The following is a 13,370-nucleotide window of genomic DNA, read 5'->3' on the forward strand; positions in this document are numbered from 1 at the left end:
AGTAAAGATTTCTAAACTTTGTATCATTTGTAACTTAGATGAGCATCTCTATGCACAACTAAGCAAGTGAGCTTTATGGCTCACATTTGTGATGAGTAAGATTAAGTAATCTCTTGTACTTAACACTTGTATCACTCTTTTTGATGGGAAGGATTAGAAAATCCTAAGAAAAAGACATAAATAACCATCTCACCACTGTTGCCTGCCAATCATGAAATGACATCTGTATGCTTTGGCATAGCAAAAGTGCAATGTCAAATGCTTAACATCATTGGATATTTCTTTTCTATCTCTTATATGCTCATGTATGATTTGCTTAAAAGAAAAAATATTCAAAGAAAAATAAAAGCAAAAAGAGTCAAAATGTTTTGTATGTGATTGCAAGCGTGTATTCTAGGAGATGTGGGAGTTATAGGATGTACCTCGAAGGTGATAGTCCCCATTGAACAGTTATGATTGTGTGTGAGTTAAAATGATTTTCTCATATCTCAAATCTTCATAACATGTAGACACGTATGCAATCTTGCGATGTTTTTCACATACAACACGCAATATTCTTTGCTACTTTTGATACATGTGCAAGTACAATATGATTTGGCCATCACCAGGAATACTTGTGTAAATGTATGCTCACTAAACTGTCTTAACTTGTTTTTGAAATATAAAATTAGTTAGACTTGTTTAGTGTGTGTGTGTGTTTGGGATTTATGTGATTGACATTTTTCTTGCTGAGAGATGATTTTGAGGTTTTAAAATGTCTTTTGGATCATTAGTTTTGTAGCATGCTTGATTGCATTCATATCTGTGTTTTTCTATTTTTGAAAAACTATTTTTAAGCAATCTCGACAGGTACTCGACACCTTTTAACAGCTAGGCTATCTATCGAGCTCTTCAGTTGTTTTTTTATCGCATTCTAGATAGCTTCTCGATAGCTATTTCGATCCATCAAGGAAGTTTCTGCCCTCTTGATAGCTTCTCGATAGCTAGCTCAATCCATTGAGCTCCTTTAACTATGAACACTTCTCGATAGATGCTGGACAACTATTCGACAGCTAAAACACACATTTTAAATCTCGACACCTCTCGATCTGTCGAGATTTATGAAGTTTCTATATAAGGCTTCTACGCGATTTTTCTTCATTTCTCCTCGATCTCTCTCGATTGATTTCAGCCTTTTCACCTCCCAAACACACTCTTCTCTCTTAAAACCTTCAATCCATATGATTTTCGGCCTTTTCTTGTTCAAATCACTTGGCATGATCTCTTTATCTCTCATTCTTCATGCATTTCATGCATTTAGGTCTAGGTTTTAGGTTTTGAAAATTTTTTGGGGTTTTTCAAATTGATGTAGTTTTTGTGAAATTTTTGGGATGGGTTTTGTATAAATGATCCTATATGTTAATGCATTGCATCACATTTGCATTATAACAATGTTTCATGCATTTTAGATGTGTGTTTACTTTGTTGCAATGTTGAGTGCTGGTAGGTTTGGATTGGGTTGAGCTTATGATGCATTTTCATGCATAAGTACCTTCAATTTTTTATATTTTGATATATTGTTTTTGGTGCTTTTCTGATTGTCTCTCTCTCTCTCTCTCTCTCTCTCTCTCTCTCTCGCGTTAGTTTGCTCTATGGCACCTATACGCAAATCTACTCTGTCCCAAAACCCTCTGCATTCTGGGGCATCTTCTTCCTCTTACCCTACACCTTCTATTGTTTGGTTCCATGATGATGAAGCCCGAAAGGACTTCTTAGAGAACTTTTGTGGACGAAGCATTCATTCGAAACACCACGTTGTTCTATCAGACTTTTTCGACACTGACCTACCCACTATCATTCACAGTAAGGGTTGGGAGTCATTTTGTGACATCCCGATCACTTGTCCCTCCGTGATCATACAAGAGTTTTACTCCAATATACACGGAATCGATACTTTAGTACCTCATTTCTTCTCTCGCATTTGAGGTACACGCATCGTAGTTACTCCGGAGATTGTCTCTGAGGTACTACACATTCCTAGGGTAACGCATTCTGACTACCCTAACTGTGAGCGTCTGAAGACAGTGTCCAAAGACGAACTCTCGTCTCACTTCTGTGAGACACCTTCTTCTTGGGGTAACCGTCAAAACACCCCTTGCTCGGGCTTTGCAAAAGGTCTGAGGTTCCTTAACATGGTGATGACATTCGTTCTTCATCCTTTGTATCACTATAACTCCATTACATAGCCTCGTGCTAGATTTTTGTTGTCCCTCTTATGAGATATCTCAATAGACTTCCCTTCTCACTTTATTCTATCCCTTATAGATGTTTATAAGGATATGACAACCCGTGATAAGCTCATTTTTCTTTCGGCTATCACACAGATACTTCGCCATTTTTCTGTCCCCTTTCCTATCTCTCCTTATTTTTCTCTGATGGGTGCCATTGGCACTGCTACCATTCGACAGAGCGAGGCATAGCTCAGATCGAGGCGGTTCTAACACAAATGGCAGCTCCTCCAGCTTCTACTGCTCCATCCACCTTCGCTCCTTTATTGTCTGCAGGTGGAGTGACACTTGAGGCCATCATGGCATAACTTGTGCACATGGATGCTCGCCTTGACACTCTTAGTGATGAGTTGTGTCAGGTGAACACCCATGTCAGCCGTATTGCACGACAATAGGCTGCCATAGGTGGTTTCACTACTGCCTCTTCTCCTTCTCCGCCGGCGTCTGAGGATAAGAATGACGATGGCTCTGGTAGTGAGGATGCTGATAAGGATGATGGTGCTAGCTCACCCAGTGATGACAAGATGTCTACTTGATATACTTGCCCTTTGTCACTCGTGACAAAAAGGGGAAATAATTTTGAGATGAGAGTAATCATACTCATAGGGGGAGGGTTAGTATAGGAGATTTTGTGATAGAGGGAGTGTGTATATGACGGATGTAGTGAGGATTTTTTGAATATTTTCTTTTCTTTCTATTTTAGATACATTATTTCTTTGTATATTGGTCTTGTGACCACTTGATATTGTACTTATATTTGGTTTATACATATATATATTGATATATATTATTCACCTATCTTTCCATGTGTTGTTTCTTTTTTTTCTTTCTACACATGTTTCTTATATAATGTATGCAATCTTATATTTCTGTTTCACACTAAGATGCCTTGATGAGTTTTGTTTAAAGTGTTTAAAAAATACAGGTTGTCAAAGTCTACTTGCCATAAACTCTCTTCTTGCAAAGTTTTTCAAGAGTTTGTGTTAAGATAGATTTTATTGTATTCAACAAGTGAATATGAGTTGAGTGATTTATGACTTCTCTTATATGTTCATTTGTTTGTTGTGGTTTTGTCATGGATTGCCAAAGGGGGAAATTGTTAGGACATATGTGATTTGATGTTAGGAACATATGTCAATATTTTATGTAATTGGCTAATCCTTTGACAAAACACACTTTACTTATAATTGGATAGATCTAGGATGTGTTTAATGCTTCAAGGAACAAGGTTTCAAGTTCAAGTGTTAAAGCCATGCAAGTCTGTCCAAAAAACAAGTGAGAAAGTGCTGGATTTTAAAACTCGATAGCTAGCATCTATCGAGGTTTAAAAAGCTGCTGAAACCCGAAACTCGACAGCTAGCTTGATAGATACCCTATCTGTTGAGGTTTATGAAATTCAGTTTTTCAGAGCTGATTTCATCCAATCCGTGAGTATGTGTTTAGGCTTTCTTTTCTCACAACCCTAAACATATATAATGATCATTTTAAGGGTCGTCAAAGCAAAGTTTTGTTCATGCAAATTGTAACCAGAGACAGAATTTGCTCCAATTCATCTTTCTTTTGAAGAAGCTGTTGTGTTTGTACACCTTAGGGTCTTGTGACTAAGGAGTTTCGTAATCTTCATCCTGTGATGAACTGAAAAACTTTGTAGCCAATATCTTTCTCAAGTTGGTGATCAAGTCGCGTACCGGGATCTGCACATTTATTAGTTAGTCACGTTTTGGGAGCCGTGCATTGAAAATGAGAAATTATCACTACAAAACAAGTCCAATTGGGTATTGGGGTAAGAGATCAACTGTAGGTTGGTATAAGGTATTGAGATTTCTTTACTTGTAACCACTTGTTTTGATAATAGTGGATTTTTAGGAGTGGTGACCTTAAAATCACCCGGTGGGGTTTTTGCTGTGTAAGTTTTCTTCATTTGTAAATAAATCACTGTGTCAATTTAGTTTCCGCTGCACTTTAGTTAATTGGTGATTTGTTTATGCTACAATGCACTTTGCATGTTAATTAACTTAATTAATTCACTTGGCTAAATTAATTGGTTAATTTATCACAAAGGGTCAATATACACTTGGCCTATCATCAGCCCCCTAACTTAAAATTCTGGATCCGTTTTTGCTAGTATGTAATAACCCTAAAAGGGCATATACCCAATTGATGGAATTGTGGAGACTAAAGAGGCGCTGAGTTGAAGAGAGCTCGGGCTGTGCAGGTCAGTAGTTTCGCTAAATTCGACTATGATTATATCCAGCATTTCAAAAACGTCATGGGACACAGCACACAAGGTATGGCGTGCTGGGTCCACATCGCTTAATCTATGCTTGACTATGATTATACCCAGCATTACAGGAGTGTTTTTTTTTTTGGAGAAGCTGCCCCCCAAGGTGGGATGTGTTTAGGGCTCAATTTGGTTTTCTTTTGATTTATGAAGACCCGTATGAAAATGGTTTGGTTTGGTTTGGTTCTTCAATGGATCATGTGTTTTTTGATATATCAGTAATGATGCGTGATCCTTTAATATTTTAAAAAAGGATTATTAGTGCAGATTTTTGAAAGGTTTTACCAATATATGCATTTAGAGTAAATTATTGTAGAAAGCTTTTTATAAAAAATGAGAAAATAACTTACTTCTTTTTTAATCTTTTTAATTTTCTATAAAAAAAATTAAAAATAAATTATTAATACATGCCCCGAAGACACACAATAATCAAAACCATTTTCGAAACTTCAAAGAAAGAATGGCACTAATTTAAAACATCAAGGCCAAAAAAAAAAAGAGGTATTTTGGCCAAATATTTTAGTTTAAATTTTAAACTTTCGGCCTAGTGAAGAAATCTTGGTTCTGACACTTTGAAACTTTACAGGGACAATTAATAAACAAAAATACATGGTGGAAACAACTAATAAGGCGATTGAAAGGAAACTTTCCAAGAAAACATTCCTAGTAAAAAGTATTAAACCACCGACCAGGTGCTGTAATAACCAGTCTGCTTTCATACCACCCCAATGAATTTGACGTTACCAATAATTTTATTTTTATTATTTCATTTCAACCCACGCGCGGCCACTCTACGCTGCATGCATGAGTATATATATATATGTAGCGCTTAACAACTATTAAGTGAAAATTTCAGTTGTGAATCATGGCTACGGTTGGGCCATATATTAAAAAAAGTGACACAAGGGGTGCCAGGTGCTATGTATATTAAATAAATATGGAGGATGAATAAAGTAGTATGATTTTGTTATGGACAGAACATAGTGGACAGCTCACATAAATGTTTTCTAATCAACTTATGCTACCATTTTCTTCACTTTTCTTGCGTGAAAATTTGAACTTATATGAGAAAAAGTGAACTAGAAAGTGGCTCACAATTGTAATCGATTAAGTTAAAGTTTAAGACCTTAGTCCTCTTCATCTTGACTCTAAGAAATGGAACAGTTCCGCCGTTCGGAGACATAGTTTACCATGCTAAGCAATTCAATTCATGGAAAAAAAAAAAAAAAAAAAAAAGAAGAAGAAAAAGACAAAGAAAAAAGAAGTGGAATCGACTTTGTGTTGCATATAATTCAACGCAAAGTCAATTAAAGCAAGCTTTTAATCTCTTTCCTATTGATATAATCATATAAGTCTCTGATTATTTTAACGGACAAAATGGGCTTCTGCCCTTTTCCACAAAACTAATTAGCCTTTTGCCCTTCTTCCCAAACTAAATAGGGAAATGTCCCTATTTTGAAACTCGACTTTTTCAAAATCGAGTTAAACCCTATAGTGACGTTTTTAAGGACCTATAGTGACGTTTTTAAGGACCTATAGTGGCGTTTCGTAACTTTATTGCCTATAACTCGATTTTATGGATATCAAGTTACGAAACGCCACTATAGGTCCTTAAAAACGTCACTATAGGTCCTTAAAAACGTCACTATAGGGCTTTAGAATTTTTTTTTTTAACTCGATTTTGAGAAAGTCGAGTTTCAAAAGAGGGGCATTTCCCTATTTAGTTTGGAAAGAAGGGTAAAAGGCTAATTAGTTTTGTGGAAAAGGGCAAAAGCCCATTTTGTCCTATTTTAACTATTCGATAACGTAAAATTTTTAACATAATAAGATTTTATTTTTCTATTTTATATTTATCCAAAGTATAATTATGATAATTATTAATAGTTATTTGTTATTATTGTATTTGTATAAGATACTATATATTATAGTATTACACTTTTATTATAAGAGTCCAATTTTAGTAGAGATGACATGTAAAATTTATGTCTTACACTATTCAATAAGTGATTATCACATCAGTTTTTTTACTTAAAATTCAATGCATCATACTACACTTAATACCATCTCAATAAATTTCTAATTTAGTTGGATTTATAGATAGATACTAGAATTGATTAGGTGTGGCTATGCTCATTCTTAAATATATGAGAAAATGATATGACATATTAGGATTGGAGGGTATAAAACCCAAGTTTTACACCACATCTTTATAAAATTTAATCTCTTATTATAATTGTGTTCATATAAAATTATATATTTTATTATTTAAAAAAATGATTTGACAATATTTCATTGAAGGGTTTAAATATGTAGTGTAATTTAAATTCAATTAATATATATATTAACATAATGACATATAATGATATAAAATGTGAGCTCAACCTAAAATTATGAGCACAATATTAACATAATGACCACAAAAGTTTATGTAGCACAATATTATGAGCTCAACCAAAAATTAAACTGCTTTGGCTATTGTACGAGATATGACCTTAGGCCCATTGGGCCTTGGCCCAAACATTCCCAAGGGCCAAAGTTGAGCCCAAGCCTCATTGTAAATCTGTATTGTTTTGGATGCATAATAGACGGGCCTATGTCTGGTCCATTATAGATTGCTTGAAAGTACGTTTGCTCAGAACCGCTTGCATCCTCGGTAGCTCGATATTGCCTTAGGGAGTATTGCTGCCGAACGATCTTTTGGAGACAGAAATCAGTTCTAATGCCATTACTGCTGTTTCCAATGGGGCATGTTCCTAGTTAGGAATAATCACATTGGACCCCACCCACACGAGTGAGACCAAAGTGTAATCATGAAACCTCCACCAGCCTCAAGCTATAAATAGGAGAATTGAGTGAAGAGGGGGGGGGGGTGGTAATTCTAGGAGGAGATATAGTGTAAAAGAGAAAGAGAGCTGGTACCAAGAGCTAGTACCTGGAAACGGGCGCGCCAGCGGGGGAAGTGAACATGACATTCAAGGAGCCAGTACACAGAATCGTGGACCGAATTAAGAATGAGCCATACTTCCGTTGGCCGAACAAAATGGGGGGTAACCCATCAAGGAGAAATCAAAACTTGTACTACATTTATCATAGGGATAAAGGGTATACCACTGAACAATGTAGGGTGCTGAAAGATCATTTAGAGCAATTAGTAAGGCGGGATACTTAAAAGAGTTTGTTTTGGACACAAGAAACCAAGAAGTCGGGAAGGGTACGCGACCTCGGGGGACCCCTCTTCCACCCTCTTTAGGAGTGATAAAGGTCATCCATGCAACTTCAATGGGTACCCTAGTGACCAGAAGGAGAGGGGTACTGGCAGTGGTTCCAGTGGAAAGTTGTCCGGACGGACAACCCTCCAAGAAGAAGTTGAAACTTACTTGGGAGCTCATTGCCTTTAATGATGAAGACCTAAAGGACATGATTCAGCCGCACGATGATGCTTTGATGGTCACAGCCCAAATAAATGGTTTTATAGTAAAGAGAGTATTGATAGATCAAGGAAGTGGTGTTGAAGTCATGTATCCTAACTTGTTTAGGGGACTTGGCTTGAAGAATGAAGATCTCTTTATGTATGACACACCCTTGGTGGGGTTTGATGGTCGGATGGTGATCCTGGAGGGGCAGATTTCACTCCCCGTAAATATGGAAGGCAAGGAAGTAATGGTGACCTTTATAGTGGTTGCTTCGTTTTCTCCATATACAGCGATTCTTGGAATGCCATAGATTCATGCGATGGGGGCAGTCCTGTCTACTCTGCATGTTAAAGTCAAATTCCACACTGAGCACAATATTGCTATAGTAAGGGGAAACCAGCAAGTGGCCAGGCAATGCTTGGTGGCCGCTATTAACCGGGAGAATAAACAAAAGGAACCAGCCGAGGATGTTCCCTTATAGCAATTACAGGAACCCTAAGAAGGAAAGGGGGCTAGCTGTGCCGAAGACTTAATAAGCATAAGGATACTGTCGGACGATGATAGGAGTTTTCAGATAGGAGCAAGTATGAAGGAAGAAGATAGGCTGGAGATTTTGCTATTTCTTGTAAATAATGTAGATGTATTTGCTTGGAGCCCATATGAAGTGCCCGGGGTAGACCTTGAGTTCATAGTTCACAAGCTTAACATAGATCCAGTGTTCCCTCCCAAGAAGCAGAAACCAAGGAGGTCGGCTAAGGAACACGTTGAGGCCGTCAGGCAAGAGGTCAGGAGATTGAAAGAAGCAAGGGCTATAAAAGAGGTTTTCTTTTTGGAATGGCTTGCGAATACCGCGGTGGTAAAAAAAGAAGAATGGTAAATGGAAGGTTTGTGTAGATTTTATTGATTTGAACCTAGCATGCCCAAAAGACCCATTCCCTATGCCAAAGATCGATCAACTAGTAGATGCCACGTACGGGCACCCGAGGATGAGTTTTCTGGATGCTTTTTAGGGTTATCATCAAATTGCCGTAGCCGCTGAGGATCAAGAGAAGACGGCGTTCATCTCCCCTTACCACTATACCGTAATGATGTTTGGGTTAAAGAATGCTGGAGCCACTTATCAATGAATGACGATGAGGATGTTCAGAGATAAGATTGGGCGTACGATGGAGGTGTACATTGATGATATGTTGGTTAAAAGCAAATAGGAGGCATAACATATTGATGATCTTAAAGAAGTGTTTGAAATACTTCGGCGGCAAAAGCTGCACCTCAATGCTGACAAATGTGATTTTGGAGTGGGGGCTGGCAAGTTCCTAGGGTATATGATCACCAACCAAGGAATAGAAGTCAACCCTGAGGAAGTCCAGGTACTGACCGGCATGCTAGCTGCCCTTAACCAGTTTATTTCCAAGTTTGCCGATCGATGTCGTCCATTTTACTAGCTTTTAAAGAAGTGAAAGGGATTCCAGTGGAATGAAGAGTGTGAAAAGGCTTTTTAGGATTTGAAGGAATACTTGGCATGGAAACCTATGTTGACAGCCCCAAAACCCGGTGAGGATTTATTCATGTATCTCTCGGTGTCCGAGCATGTCGTGAGTGCCATTCTGTTGAGGGATCAAGGAGTGCAACAGCCAATATATTATGCCAGCAAAACTTTGGTCGAAGCCGAGACAAGGTATTTACCTCTGGAGAAGTTGGAATTAGCACTAGTACAAGCTACAAGGAAGTTGCCCCATTATTTCCAAGCTCATACCGTCTATGTATTAACTGAATATCCTTTGCAGTCATTGTTGATGAGATCTAATTTCACGGGTAGAATAATTAAGTGGGGAACTTGACTGGGCTTTTTTGACCTTAGGTACAGACCTAGAAGTTTGGTGAAAGGTTATATTTTTGCTGATTTTGTTACAAAGTTTTCCCCGAAGAGGGAGATGGAGATAGTCTCGGACCTGGGTGCCAGGGAGGTAGAGGTCTACTCGAATTCTCGGTTGGTGATTAATCAGGTGCAAGGAAGCTTTGAAACCAAGGATCCTCAGATGATGGAGTACTTACGATTGGTAAAGCAGACTGTGGACCAGTTTCTGAATGTAAGGGTGGTTCTAGTGGCTAGGGGACAGAATTGGCATGCTGACTCTCTAGCCACATTGGCGTCATCATTGACCGAAGAAGTGCCTCGGTTAATCAAAGTGGAGCTGGTGGCGGAACCGAGCATTAACGCAAGGGTTGGTGTTTCAGTGGTGACAACAGTCGAGCTGTGTTGGATGGATCCGATTATCGAATTTTTGGTTGAGGATCAAGTGCTAGCTGATGAAAAGAAGCGGATAGAGTACGTCGGGTAGCCGCTCGGTGTTGGTTATTGGTAGACTGCAGGCTGTACCGAAGGTCTTTTAGGGGGCCTTACCTATAGTGCTTGCCCCCCAGCAAGATTGAAGAGCTCCTGACTAAACTTCATGAGGGGGTATGCGGCAGTCATGTTGGGGGACATTCGTTAGCCCACCGAGCAATGACTTAGGGATTTTGGTGGCCATGAATGCACAAGGATGCTGTTAAGTACGTACGGAAGTGTAAGCAATGCCAAAAGCATGCCCCGTTGATCCACAAGCTGGCTAGAAGTTTAAATCCTATCAGTAGCCCATGGCCTTTTGCGCAGTGAAGGCTAGACATTGTTGGTTCGTTCCCTCGGGCTACAAGAAACTGAAGGTTTGTTCTAGTAGCTGTGGACTATTTCACCAAGTGGGTGGAGGCGGAGGCATTGGCAAATATCCGGGATGTGGACATTAAGAAGTTTGTGTGGGGAAACATAGTAACAAGGTTCAAAGTACCAGAGTCCTTGGTATCGGATAATGGGTTGCAGTTTGATAGTAAGGCTTTCCGCGAGTTCTATAGCAACCTCGGCATCAAGAACAGGTATTCTACCCCGGCATATTCGCAGAGTAACGGTCAAGCTGAGGCCATCAACAAAGCAATTGTGAATGGGTTAAAGAAAAGATTGGAGGGCACTAAAGGTAGGTGGGCCAAGGAGTTGCCCAACATTCTGTGGGCATACCAGACAACTCCCCAGAGATGCACAGGAGAAACTCTATTTTCTCTAACGTATGAAACGGAAATAGTCATACCGACAGAGATAAATTAATGTAGTGCCTAGGTTTCAGGATTCGCCCCCACTGAGAATGATGAATTAATGATGAAGCAACTGGACTTGTTAGAGGAATATCGGGAATTAGCAACCATACAGCTAGCGGAATATCAACAAAAACTTGCCCGGTGGTACAACAGAGACGTGAAGAGGAGGGAGTTTAGCGCTAAAGACTTGGTACTACGGAAGGTAGTAGGTACATGCAAGACATCATTGTAGGAAAGTTAGCCCCGACCTAGGAAGGGCCTTATAGAGTTACTGCCATTGCTGGCGCAGAAGCATATTATCTGGAAGACTTGGATGAAAAACCACTTCCCCGGCCGTGGAATGCTCACAATTTGAAAATGTTTTACCACTAACCGTTGGCGTGTACAAGTTTGGGTTAAGTATAATGTAATATGTGAATGATATTAAGTAATATGTGAACAATGTTTATCCATGCAGGTGTAGTCATACTTTTGGCTCCATTGTTATTAATTTATCGAACCCGATTAATGAATGGGAGGAAAACTAAATCTCTATTTTTTTAAGGACAGAAGCCTGTTCTTAGTCCGATCTTAATCACCGAACAGGTGGAAACCTTATATTAAATTTCCTTAAGGACAGAAGCCTATTCTCGGTTCAATCCTAATCACCGAACAGGTGGAAACCTTATTTTAAAATTCTCTAAGGACAGAAGCCTATTCTTGGTTCGATCTTAATCATCGAACATGTGAAAACCTTATATTAAATTTCTCTAAGGACATAAGCCTGTTCCCAGCTCGATCCTAATCACCGAACAGGTGGAAACCTTATATTAAATTTATCTAAGGATAGAAGTCTGTTCCTGGTTTGATCTTAATCACTGAACAGGTGGAAACCTTATATCAAATTTTTCTAAGCACAGAAGCCTGTTTCATGTTCGATCTTAATCACCGAACAGGTGGAAACCTTATATCAAATTTTTCTAAAGATAGAAGCCTGTTCTCGGTTCGATCCTAATCACCGAACAGATGGAAACCTTATATTAAAATTCTCCAACGACAGAAGCCTGCTCTCGGTTTGACCCTAATCATCAAACAGATGGAAACCTTATATTAAAATGCTCTAAGGATAGAAGCCTGTTCTCGGTTTGATCCTAATCACTGAACAAGTGGAAACCTTATATTAAATTTTTCTAAGGGTAGAAGCTTGTTCCTAGTTAGATCCTAATCACCGAACAAGTGGAAACCTTATAATAAATTTCTCTAAGAACAGAAGCTTGTCTCCGGTTCGATTTTAATGACCGAACAGTTGGAAGCCTAAGGATTACTCTAGGGACAGAAACATGTGCTTGGTTCGATCCCGATCACCAAACGGGTGGGAACCTGATCCCTATTTTTCCTAAGGACAAAATAAATCACTAGAAGGGGTGAAGCCTTTACCCCTGCTATACTCAAGGCAACTACGCTCGGTTAAGGCCAATCACCACCTAGGGGTAAATCTCAATTCCGTTTCACAATCACTATAAATCAAAATATGGCAAGATTCAATAACAATGCAAAAATTATTCATGAAAATCACCAAATGGATGTCCTGTCACCACATCGTGGTGACTAAGTAAACTGAAATAAACATAAATTAAAAGAAAACCATTGTTCCGTCACCACAAACTAGTGACCATAGGCAAACCGAGCAAATAAAAAGTAAAAAGTAAACAAAAAGAAGAAGTAAAAGAGCAAGATAAGTTAAACTCTGGTCTTAAATAGCAGGGTCAGTAGGCTGAGGTAGGGCCGCGTCCTCGGTAGGCTGTTCTGGTACGTCCTCGACAGGGAGTGGCTGAGTTTGGACATCCCTTGCTGGCTAGGCGCCATGCAGCACAACATTAAGGTTGCTGGTGACTTCAAGATCAACTAACTCCATATAGGAGTCAATTGCATGCACCAGCTCCCTCATGCTGGGGCTATCCTCGTCATCGATGGCACTAGAGGGTTTTTGGACAGGGGGAGAGGGCTCCGGGAAGGGAATTTGCTTAGGATTCCTTAGTGGGGAACCATTAGGCACCCCCATGGCTTGTAAAGCGGCCATCCACCCCTCCCCAAACCCATGCCTCCGTGCTTGGTAGACAATAGGTTCCACAAAGTTTTCGGTGTCCGCGAAGCCTTCGTTGTACCACTTTTCTTCACAAGCTTCAAGAGCTGTCTCGAGGTTGGTAATCTCATCAGCTTGTGCCAGATTCAAGCTCTCCGCTTTTGCCAATTTGAGCTCAATCCCACCCAGCTTCATGTCCATCTCCGTCAACCTTTTCTCTG

Source organism: Quercus lobata, chromosome 4 (genome assembly GCF_001633185.2).
Source record: "Quercus lobata isolate SW786 chromosome 4, ValleyOak3.0 Primary Assembly, whole genome shotgun sequence".
Classification (NCBI taxonomy): Eukaryota; Viridiplantae; Streptophyta; class Magnoliopsida; order Fagales; family Fagaceae; genus Quercus; species Quercus lobata.